Source organism: Peromyscus maniculatus, chromosome 2, assembly GCF_049852395.1.
Source record: "Peromyscus maniculatus bairdii isolate BWxNUB_F1_BW_parent chromosome 2, HU_Pman_BW_mat_3.1, whole genome shotgun sequence".
In the NCBI taxonomy this organism is placed as follows: Eukaryota; Metazoa; Chordata; class Mammalia; order Rodentia; family Cricetidae; genus Peromyscus; species Peromyscus maniculatus.
In genome coordinates, this window is record NC_134853.1 from 168,265,310 (window position 1) to 168,277,846 (window position 12,537).

The following is a 12,537-nucleotide window of genomic DNA, read 5'->3' on the forward strand; positions in this document are numbered from 1 at the left end:
GCCGGGCCTGGAGGGCGTCGCGCGCGCGTGGGGCTGCGTGGGGCCCGAGCCGCCGCCCTGCCCATCGCGGCGGCTCCCTCCGCCTCCCGCCTGGATGCACCTCGCAGGCAGGGCGTCTCCCAGCTGGACGGGCCGCCGCGGCTGCACGGTCCCCGCAGCTTCTAGACGCGCAGTGCCGTCGAGTGGGCCCGGGAGCCCACTCCCAGGGGCCCTACGGCCCCGGTGTCTGCAGTGCAGCGAGCTGGGGGAGGGGGCTCTGCGCTGGCCTAGGTGGGGCCCGAGGACCGAAGGGCTGTGACTATGACTTTGCACCCCCTGGGAGTTCAAGGCTCTTCCCATTTCTGTGCTCAGAGCTCGAACTCCTTAGCTTAGAGTCAAGGGGCCACCACCTACTCAGATCTAGTCGTCCGTCGTCCCCCCCCCCACCCCGACCGTAGCGTTGTGATCACCCACTTGGATATTTTGCCAAAATATATTCTCTTGCCTCCTGCTGTAAAGCTAAACACAACTCCGAAGGCTCTTTGTCTCCACACAGCCTTCTTAGACATCCCAGGGGAACGCCATGGGCCCTTAATCCTCTCAGACATTTTTATCTTGTCATTATTCACGAAACCACTCAACCATCCAAGACCTTGCATATAGAAAGTATGACTCCACATGCATCTGAAGGGCCATCTTTTGTTTGTTTTTCCTTTATATTGTCTGTTGACTATAAAAACGACATTATAGCTTTCCTGCCATCTGGGTTAAAAATCTCTACAGATGAAGGTAGGAGCCTCTTGACCCTACCCAATCACACTATGAAAATGACACACTTTTGCCTAGCCCCCAAGTTCAAACAACCAACGGTGAATCTATGGCTAGAATCCAAGTGAAGGACAGCCTGTGCTCACACTTCTAACGCACAAAAAGCAAGTAGGTGGCTGACAGTCTCTTGAGGATCTGGCCACAGACAACGTTTGCAAGTCCTGTTTGGAAGCCTGCTTTGGCAGTCAGGTCTCCACAACATCGTCACACTCCCACGAGGTCCTGCAGAGTCCACCAGCCTCTACCCTGGTCCCACACAGGAGCCTCCCAACCTCCCAACTCCCCTTCATGTGCTAGGAGAACTTCTGTCGATCCCTAAGGCTTGGCTCAAACCTCACCACACTTTTCCTGCCCCTGTGGGCAGAACCATGCAGAACTGCAGCACACATGAGTGGGTTCTGCCTCTGTCTAAGGGACAGTGATGGGCAGTAGTTCAGGACACTTTCACTTTGGACACAAACTTCCCAAACTCAGAGCCAGAAGCTGTCACTTGTCACCTGTGTGCTCTGCGCGGTTGCTTTGTACCTGCGGGGCAAGTGTTAAGATGTGACGGTAGGCACATTACGAGCACGCCGTGAAGCTGGCTGTTGTTACTTTCTGAACTATATCAGGGTACCTTGAGTGTTCTGAGCAGCAGCTAGAAGTTTAGAGGCTGAGAGTTCTGAATTCAAGTAATGTTCTGTTGTTGGCCTGAGCAGTTTTGGTTCGCACGTATAACCCATGTGCTATTCCATGTGTACACTGTACAGTCAAGATCTGAAAGGGAGCTCTGATATCTCTGTGAACAACCACAGTGTAGCTGGGCACACTGTGTCTGCAGCTAATTGTTAGATTGCTTTGGATTGACTATGAGAAACATCCAAACTGGTGAATGAGACAAACATGAGGACCCACACCTGCCCTGTGCTCCAACATGTCAGGGAACGCATGATGATGAGCATCTATGCACCAAGACTAAGAACAGGGATTCCCCAGGCTGTTTCTCCTCTCCTCTCCTCTCCTCTCCTCTCCTCTCCTCTCCTCTCCTCTCCTCTCCTCTCCTCTCCTCTCCTCTCCTCTCCTCTCCTCTCCTCTCCTCTCCTCTCTCTCTCTCTCTCTCTCTCTCTCTCTCTCTCTCTCTCTCTCTCTCTGAAGCTCTTTTTCTTATTTTGGCCTGCTTTTGTTTTAAGGGAAGGGGCAGAGTTCAGCCCTGGGTATCCCAGGTGTCTGAGGAGAGCCCTCAGAGAGTGCATGACTGGCCCTTGCTTCTCTTTCCAGCAACCTCATGTCCACATGGCGTGGGAAGCGAGTGGGATCAACGGCTGCTGCGGCAGCGGCGGCGGCACAGGAGGCATGGCTGAGTTCTCCTGTCCAGGCTGCCGTCTCCAGGCGGGAGCGTCCGTCCAGGCAGCCTGCAGCGATGGCTGTGCAGCAGGGATGTCCTCTCACTACTCTGATGGCATCGTCTCTAGAAAGCAGTCCCTGCCACGCTGAGTGCCCATTGCACCAGAGAACAAGAATCCCCCTTGGCCAGGGCACAGGGAGTCAGGTGGGGCTGGGGTGAGCCGAACGCTGCTGCAGCTAACTCAGAACTCTGACAGTGTGCTCCAAACAGATGCCCACAGGTGGTTGGATGCTCCTTGTGGGTATTTGTGTTCTCTTCTAAGTTAGAAAATGAAAGGGTAAGGCATGCATGTGACTCCAGCAAATTATTTACACTGGGGTTTTCTGGGGCTTTCACTGAACCTGGGTTGTTTTCTGAATTGGAGAAAAAGAAAGCTTTCATGAGTTTGTTATGAGTCCACTTGGCAGGCTCCAGACCAAGCGCAGCTTTTGTCCCTGAGGCAGGTACAGTCTGCTGCTATCTTAGCCCCACCTCTGCTCACTGGGGACCCAGAGTGCTGATGGGGAAGAAGAGAGTTACAGTTCATTGGGTGTGTGTTATCTGTTACTGTTGTGCTGGGCACAACTCCATTACTGTTCATTCTCCGCAAGTAGGACGGAATAAGACCAAGGCTTCAAGAAGGCAGGTAACTTGCTCCAGACTAGGCAGCTGGCCAGCAGCAGACCTGGATTTCAGCCTCTGAAACTGCACCCATTTAGTCCTGTTCCAGGCACTCAAAAGGGAGCAGTCTGGAAGTTACCACACAAGGAGTAAGTTTCTTTACACCGGTTAAAGTTTCAGGCGCATAACAGAAAGGCCAAAGCAGCCAAAGATTCTATTCGGTACACTTCAGGAAAATAAATGATCGTTCACATTTCTGGTTGATGTACTTAGGGATGCTTGCACTGGCTGGAACCCTTTGAAGTTAGATGTGACCATGTGATTTTTCTTTGGCCCATGAAAGGTAGAATGACGTGTATCATTACAGACAGGAATTTGAAGAGCCAGTGATGTGCCCACCACACCCATTTCCCCAGCCCTGATGATTGGGAAAGCTTGTTTATATAAAGTGGTGGCCTCTCTCTGCCTAGTTCCTTGAAGGTGTGTTACAGGCAGAGCTCTCCCTCCCAGTAACAGGCACCACACTGGAAGGATGGCTGACAAACCGCTGACATTGAGCACGGAACTGTTTGTTACCACAGCATAGCCAAACTTCTCCTATGTGATAACAATCAAGTATGCTTCTGGATAGATCAACTTCCAATAAATGAAAACACAAACAGGAACAAAGTGAATGTTTCAACCCGAGGACGAGGCTGGAGAGTTGGCTTAGCAGTTCAGAGCACTTTCTGCTCTTTGATTCCCAGCACCCACATGGTGGCTCACAATGGCCTGCAATTCAGTTCCAGGGCACCTCTCGGGAACCATCTTCTGGCCTTCTCAAACTCCAGTAGACACTTGCATGTACACATAAAGTAAAATCTTTTAAAAATTTAAACATAAGTAAGTGCAATATTCATATTCTGTCTTTAAAAAACAGCAGGAGTGATAAGGTAATATAATAGATAAAGAGTCTTTCCAACAAATGGGCTGGAAAACTGGATGTCCCCATGCAAAAGAATGAAAAGGGACCCTTTCTTACCTCATACGATATATAAAAATTAACTCACAGTATAACAAAAATCTGTAAGAGTCCAAACTGTAGAATTCCTCAAAATGTCTTAGCAGTAAGTCTTTATGACTTAGGGTTTACTATTGGCTTCTTAAATATTACCTCAAAACTACAAGCCATCAAAGGGACAATAAACTGAACTTTAGCAAAACTAAAAACAGTTGTGCTTTGAAGAATATTACAAAGTAAAACAACAATTCATTGAAAATGAGAAAATATCGGTAAACTGCATGCCTAATAAGGGACTTGCATCTCAAATCAAAAAATTCTTGCAGCTTAAATTTAAAAGATAACAACTTGTTTTATAAGTTGAGTACAGGATCTAATTGAGCTTCTGATGAAGAAATGACCAGTAATCAGGCAGTTGTGGCGCACGCCTTTAATCCCAGCACTTGGGAGGCAGAGGCAGGTGCATCTCTGTGAGTTCAAAGCCAGCATGGTCTACAAAGTGAGTTCCAGGACAGGTTCTAAAAGCTACACAGAGAAACTCTGTCTTGAAAAACTACCACCACCACCACCAACAACAACAACAAAGAAATGACCAGTAAAGACACAAAGGTGTTTGGCATATGGTGAAATCAATGTCACTGAGGAATGCAAATCAAAACCACAGTGTACTAGACCTGTAGCGCACACCTTTAATCCCAGCACTGCCCTTGAGGCAGAAGCAGGTGGATCTCTGTGAGTCTGAAGCCAGTCAGATCCACATAAGTTCCAGGCCAGCCAGGGCCAGATAGTGAGACTATCTGAAAAAAAAAAAACAAAAAAACAAAACCACCACCAACAAAAGAACACAAGACAGCCGTGAAGCAGCAGCAATAACAACTGCAAGAAAAGAGCAGAACTCCAGAGCACTGCTGGTGGGGACGAAAGACAGCAGGCGCCATTGCTTTAGAAAGTGGCCTGGCAGTTCCTCCAGGTGGACCTTCATTACTATATGGCCCAGCAATCCCCTTCCTATCTATGGACTCACAAGAAATGAAAACAGATGCTTGTACATATGGACATGTGTTTGGTAATAAGGGAAGAAGGACATATACACACTACAACATGATGAACCCAGAAGGCTGCATGCTAGATTAAAAGAAAAAAAAAAAAAGCCAGCCTTAAGGCCACACGTAGCCTGATTCCATGTGCAGGCAATGCAAAGAACAGGCAGGTTTATAGAGACAAAGCTGATTACTAGCTGTTTAGGGCTCAGAGCTGGGAGTTGAGTGGGGTGCAGAATGACCACTAAGTGAACATGGTGACTTCTTTTGGGGGATGAATAGATCTAGAATTAAGTTTCTGCTGGTGACTGTATAACCCTGTGGATATACTAGAGACTTGTGAACTTTATAAAAAGTGTAAGACTGGAGAGATGTCTCTCCCAGAGGACCTGTGTTCAATTCCCAGTACCCACATAGCAGCTCAGAACCACCTATAATTCCAGTTCCAGGAGATCCAGTGCCCTCTCTAGCCTCTGGGGGCATGACACCCACATGGTGCACAGACATACATGAAGGCAAAACATCTATGCTCATAACAATACATAAAAAAATTTTAAATTAAAAAAATCATGTGGTATGTTGATATTACAAAAAAGCTGTGAAACACACACAGACACACACACACACACAGACACACACACACACACACACACACACACACACACACACACACACACACACACACACACGGAAACAGTAGTAAGTCTAAGCTTTAGAAAGAAGACTGGACCTCAGAGGAGTCAAGTCAGGAGGACTCAAGGCTAACCCCATGTCAGGAGGGCTAGAGGCTAACCCCATGTCAGGAGGGCTAGAGGCTAACCCCATGTCAGGAGGGCTAGAGGCTAACCCCATGTCAGGAGGGCTAGAGGTTAACCTTGTTCAATGAGTCCTTCATGTCCAGGCTTTGTGTGGGGCAGCAAGGGGAAGACTCCAGGTAGACAGGGCTCTGCTTCAGGACCTCAGCACATCTCAGTGAAGAGCAAAGACTAGCCTTCACAGAGGAGGCTCCCTGTCACATGATGGTGACTTCCAGGGCAGCAGGCCAGTAGAGGGCCATTTCTAACAGTACTTTTGGAGGGTGTGAGAAAAGCCAAGGGCGGTCACATCTGCCAAATTCCTAAATACTGTGATGGCCTCCAATCTTGGAGAACCACTACCTGAACTTAGGTCTCTTTCAACACCCCAGTGGGTGAATGATTTGGGGACACTATAGGGAGCCTTACAGACTCCCATTGCCCTGCCAAGGCCCTGGCTAGGGCCTCTGGACTGTTCAGTAGGAGTTAAGTCCTGGCTTGGGGTCCAATTCCAACACTAGGTCCCTGAGCGGCAGGCTCTTCCTCCACTCTGCGCCTCCTTTCTCTTTTGCAAAATGAGGTTAGACCAGAACTCACTGGAATTTGTAAAACAGCCTGACCTAACAGCACATGCCTCTGAGCCTCCCTGCAGGGAACCTGGATGCCAAGTGAGCGGTCCTATGAGGGCAGCCACACAAGCAAGCCTGACTAGCCCACAATGCCCAGAAAAGAAATGCGTTTGCATTATTTTGAGCCCCCCAGCTGTGGGGTGGCTTGTCTGCAGCAATATATGCAGCCAGCACAGGCATTGGGCAATGGAGAAGAAAGGCGTTGACTCCTCGATGGACATCATCCTGGGAAGGCTGTTGGCTTTGTTCAGGAGGTAAGAGTGACAACATGCAGGTTTCTCTTCACAGACAAAATGCACAAAGAAAAACCACCTTTAACTTGGTAGCTTCTGTGGGGTCTTCTCTTCCCAGCATTCCCAAACCCCAGGATTGCAGTGAATGACGAAGCTCATGGCTGTCACCATGTTCGAGTGAGGGAAGTACAGAGACACCTCTCTCCAGGGACAGTCAGTGGAAAAGCAGGAGGTGGGCGTGAGAAGGGACGAGCACTCTAGGGATGAGTACCATAGAAGATGAGTACCCTAGGGGTTGAGTACCTTAGGGATGAGTACCCTAGGGGTTGAGTACCCTAGGGGTTGAGTACCTTAGGGGATGAGTACCCTAGGGATGAGTACCTTAGGGATGAGTACCCTAGGGGTTGAGTACCCTAGGGGTTGAGTACCTTAGGGGATGAGTACCCTAGGGATGGGTACCTTAGGGATGAGTACCCTAAGGATGAGTGCTGTGGGATGTCCTGTATGGTGTAAATATATGTTGCTATAATTGATTGATAAATAAAACACTGATTGGCCAGTAGCCGGGCAGGAAGGATAGTGTAGGCAGGACAAGGGGAGAGGAGAATGCTGGGTGGGAGAAGGCTGAGTAAGAAGACGCTGCCAGCCGCCGCCATGAGGAGAAGCATGGTGTAAGATACCGGTAAGCCACGAGCCACGTGGCAACTTATAGATTAATAAAAATGGGTTAATTTAAGATAGAAGAACAGATAGCAAGAAGCCTGCCACGGCCATACAGTTTATAAGTAATATAAGTCTCTGTGCATTTGCTTGGGGGACACGATTGGGAGAAATTTGTCATGACTGCCAGCAGGCCGGGACACAGGAAACTTCAATGCAGGTGAGTCCCCTAAGGATTGAGTACTCTAGGGGTTGAGTACCCTAGGGATGAGTACCCTAGGGGTGAGTCCCCTAGGGGTTGAGTACTCTAGGGATGAGTACCTTAGGGTTGAGTACTTTAGGGATGAGCACCCTAGGGGTTGAGTACCTTAGGGATGAGTACCCTAGGGGTTGAGTACCCTAGGGGTTGAGTATCCTAGGGATTGAGTACCCTAGGGGTTGAGTACCTTAGGGTTGAGTACCCTAGGGGTTGAGTACCCTAGGGATTGAGCATCCTAGGGGTTGAGTACCTTAGGGATGAGTACCTTAGGGGATGAGCACCCTAGGGTTGAGTACCTTAGGGATGAGTACACTAGGGGTTGAGTACCTTAGGGCATGAGCACCCTAGGTGTTGAGTATCCTAGGGTTGAGTACCCTAGGGGTTGAGTACCTTAGGGTTGAGTACCTTAGGGCATGAGCACCCTAGGTGTTGAGTATCCTAGGGTTGAGTACCCTGGGGGTTGAGTACCTTAGGGATGAATATTCTAGGTGATGAGTACTCTAGGGGTTGAATTCCTTAGGGATGAGTACCCTAAGGATGAGTACCCTAGGGGTTGAGGGCCAGACACCTGGGTCATCATCCACAGCCTGTATTGTAGGACAAGTTACTAGACCCCTTTTGAGATTTGGGCTTCTTGTTAGAATGAAGATGGAAACATCTCCTGGAGATAAGCTCAAGATAGAGTGAAATGAAGATAAAGGAAAATCCTGGGACCTAGTGAGTGCTCAGTAAGGCTCATGGACCAGAACTGGGTTGACACTACCACTCTGGGCAATATACCCTCTTCCCACTCCTTATGTAGTAAAACAAACTTGCCCTCTGTGTAGATTGTGGGGGGAGCCAGCAGACACCTTGGCTATGACTGATAATCTAACACAGACAGAGGAGAGTCACCCTGAGTCCTATTCTGTGTCCCACAGGAAAATCTGGGGTGAGAGGGTCCAGGCCCACACTAGAGCACACTCCAAGTTTGCTCAGAAGTCTCACCCAGCAGGGACTGCGTCAGCTAAGACACGCTCAGGCCAACCTCACAGTTGTGTGCATTTCTTCATCAGACAGAGAGCTCATAGGCCCTCTGTGCGGAGCATATAGGCTTCACTGGCTCTGCTCTATGGTTCCTTGTTCAAAGCAGAGCCTACCCCCTCAGTCTTTCTAGAGCTTAGGGCTGGTACTGTGAGAGCACCCCAGCTCCCATCCCCCAGAGGCTGAAGCTGACCTTTGCACAAAGTGGGCACCCCAGCAGAGCCTCCCGAGGACTCCGAGGACTCAGGAGTACCTACAACCAGGCGGATATCACTTTTCCTTAAGAAAAGTACACTCAGAAATGCAAAGATTAGCCAGCTGGGCGTGGAACATGGCTTCAGTCACAGTATTTGGGAGGCAGAGGGAGGCTGATCTCTGTGAGTTCAAGCCAGTCTGGTTTATATAGTGAGTTCCAGGACAGCCAGAGGAACACAGTGAGACCTCCTTGTCTCAAGCGACGACGAAGACGACGCATGCATGCATGCATGCATGCACGCACGCACACAGGCATACACAGGAAAGAAATGGATGGATTAAAGCTGTCATCCTGTGCTTGCTTTATAAAAATGTAGGGGTCTGACCAAAGAGAAGTAGGCAATGACAGAGTCAAAGGACTAGATACTTAGAATGACAGCCACCTTGGAACCACCATCCTCAGAGCGGCCATGGAAATGACGGCTAGAGGAGCACTCGGGGAAAGCAAGAAAGACTGGGTCGTGGTGGCGCACGCCTTTAATCCTAACACTCTGGAGGCAGAGGCAGGTGGATCTCTGTGAGTTCGAGGCCAGCCTGGGCTACCGAGTGAGTTCCAGGAAAGGCGCAAAGCTACACAGAGAAACCCTGTCTCAAAAAACAAAAACAAACAAACAAAACAAAAGAAGAAGGAAGGAAGGAAGGAAGGAAGGAAGGAAGGAAGGAAGGAAGGAAGGAAGGAAGGAAGGAAGGAAGAAAAGAAATAAAAGCAAATTGTGGCCTGGGAAAGCATGGGTGTGTCACATGTGTGTGTGCCCCTGTCACTCCTGCTGGCCTTTCTCTGACACTGTGATCACGTCTTCACAGTGGCCCCCTCTATGTAGCCACACCCCACATGATGAGTGCTCTAGGCTCTGGGACTAATGTTAGCCAGTTCTTTGTTTGGTTCTGCTGCCCACTTTTCCTTAGTCACTTCACACCTAGGTGGCCTAAACTGTAACCTAGGACTCCCCTCCAGCCAGCGATGGAGGTCAGAGAACCCTGGATTACCCTACCTGCTGTAGGAACAAGAAAGACCCCATCCACCTGTACTCTTGGTTTTAATTCCTGTTCAGGTGACTGGAACGAAATACTACTAATGCACCTACTCACTTTCTTACTGGGACTGAAAATGTTAGGTCCAAGGTTACAGTGCAGAGATAAACACTTGTCCAGCATACATGAGATCCGGGGTTCAATCGCTAACATAGCAACAACAGAAGAAAAATGGGGGTAAGGTGGAGAGAGGGTAGGAAGAAAGAGAGGAAGATGAGGCAGGATGCCTCTAGTGCGGGGGGAGACCTTGGAGTTCCATTCCACTCCAAACCTGTCTTCCTCACTCAGAGCTTGCTCTTTTCTGATGTTTTTGGAAGGGGAGGTAGAAGGGTTCTTTCTCAAAATGCATCAGTCTGCTCAGGCATGATGGCACATAAACATGCAATTTCAGTGCTTGGGAGGCTGAGGCAGGGGCATTGCAGCAAGTTCAAGGCCAGCCTGGGCCACAGAGTAAGACTCTGTTTCAAAACAAACAAGTAAGGGATCATCAGTGACTTCCAAGTCCCCCCAGGGCACCGGTGGCTTCAAATGCATCAAGCCAAGTCTTCTAGGACGATGTTCCCAGCATTTCTGAGATGGCTCCATCGCCCCCCATCCAGGCCCCACTGGCAGCCTTCTACCCTGCTTCCCTGGCTTTAACTGCTGCTGGACAGCCAAGGCCCAGCCTTCTGATGTTATAACAAACACCACCAGATGCCTTAAGCATTGTACTGAACCGTCTCCATGGGAAGGAATGTCTGATGGTTGCACCTGTCTGCTTTCCCTGAAAGGTGAACTACTGAGCGGGGAGACTCTCTTCCGTCTATATGACCTGGCCACCATTTGCAAAGCCAGATCCATTCCCCTCAGTGTTTTCGGAGTCAGAGAGACACTGCCTGAGGTCAGCCACACAGAAGAGGGTATTAATTCTAGTTTTTCCCAGACTCACCGGCCCCAGCCTGAGGAGAGGGAGAGGGGGAGGGAGAGGGAGAGAAGCTGTTCCTAAGTCTACTGCAGCAAAGGATCCTTTGGGAGAACACACAGCAGAGCACATTGCTCCAGCCAGGGGTGCTGTCTGTGGGAGGGAAAGGAGACACAAGTTCCTTGCAGGGTCACTGCACAGATGAGTAATTTAAAGATGTGATTGAAGTAATATATCAGAGTAATAACCCTGGCTAACCATGCACCTGAAATTTCTCATTTAATTTCATATCTAGGTAGACTGATCTATAATCCATTTGATTTCACATTGCAGCCCAGGGAAAACTGAGCTGTGCATGATATTCTCCATAGTAGACAAAATATTCACTCAAATTATGTTTCTGATAAAATGAGTCCCCAAAGAGCTGCATATGCTAGACAAGATCTTCTAGGGCCAATGCTTTAAAAATTAGTGACAGCACAATGGATATGTAACATCCTTTCTCCCCTCCATGAAGACAGACCCAAAGACTCTCATCTGTGGGGTGAGGAGTAGGGGAGGCCGACAAGGACACATGGGGCAGGGTGGCGCGGGGGTGGGGTGATGTAGCCTTTATCTTCACCGGCTTGGAGATGGTCTCTAAGCCCTCAGAATGTCACATCTGTGCAGCGTTTGTTTGTATGGGGCATCTTGGATCATAGGACAGTTCAGCAATACCACACCAAGAGTCTAACAGCATGACTTGGTGTCTTCACAGTGTCAGCTGGTTGTGGAGCTTGTATGATAGAGCCTCAAGACAAACTATGAAAGTGGAGGCTCTGGTAATCCTATCTCCCTGGCAATACTCAACTGTCACACATCAGCGTCAGGAAAGCAATGTTGCTCATGACGTCATATTCAGAAGAAAATGCAAGCTCCGTGTTTGGTACCCTGCTAGACTTATGCATTGTGGCTATGACTGTAACCTATATCCTTCTGTGGTAATACACTACAGCCTGAGACCAACAACCTTCAGTGAGTGATCAAGTCCTTATAGGAGTTTATCAAGGGCTCTTAGGATCCTCTGAGCTTGTAGTTGATGTCACAGAGGGTCAATGACACCCTCTTGGATGGCAATATGCCATGCAGTGACTTGCCAAGGACCTGCCTGGGAAGTTTTCCTCCACTCTGATGGCTAGAGGGTGGCTAGATCTGAATCTGAAGAATGGGAATTGCTTTTCTGTTATTTTCCCACCTACAGGGAGCTGAGGGGAGATTTGTCTGTCCTCTCCAGGTGACCTCTTAAAAGCTCTGATGGCATAACAAAGTGCCATCAAGCTTCTACATTCTTGTCTTGAGTCACTTGTCTGAAACTTGTCCAGTGAGATAGAGACCGGAAAAATTAATAATGGATGCCTCCCCTCGTCTGGTTCTGATATCAGACTGCTGTATCCAAAAGCCAAAGTAAGCAGTGAGGATGAAGGCTGTAAAGGCAACACTGGGCATCCTTCTAACTACCCATGTGTGCATTCGTCTATCCATCCATTAGCCTAGCCACTAATCTATCTACCTACTCACCTCTCCATCCACCCACCTACCTATCCACCCATCCATCTAATCATCAGTCCATCCATCCACCCACCCACTTCCCTCCCCATCCATCATCATCTCATCCATTCATCCATCAATTCACCCACATCCATCCCTTGAAGAAACAATTATCAAGAACTGCTACATTCCTACTTCTCTATGGCAGATGTTGTTACGGTGCTGATTAAGAAATCCCTGTGCTTGGGACTCAGCCACATTCTTGCCCTTGTTAATTTCATCCATATTCACTGATTCCTTCCATCCAGCACCACCTCTATACAGACACTCAACCTGTGCCCTGCTTGTCACCTTCCCTGGCTCTGACATCTATGTCCACTTACCATAGACTTT

At 48.9% G+C, this 12,537-nt stretch overlaps 1 protein-coding gene across 15 annotated transcripts in view; it reads right to left on the minus strand.

Moving 5' to 3' along the window:
• Window positions 1-12,537, minus strand: part of Camta1 (calmodulin binding transcription activator 1) — an 862,623-nt gene that overhangs the window by 48,413 nt on the left and 801,673 nt on the right. The gene's annotated exons all lie outside the window — the stretch shown is intronic.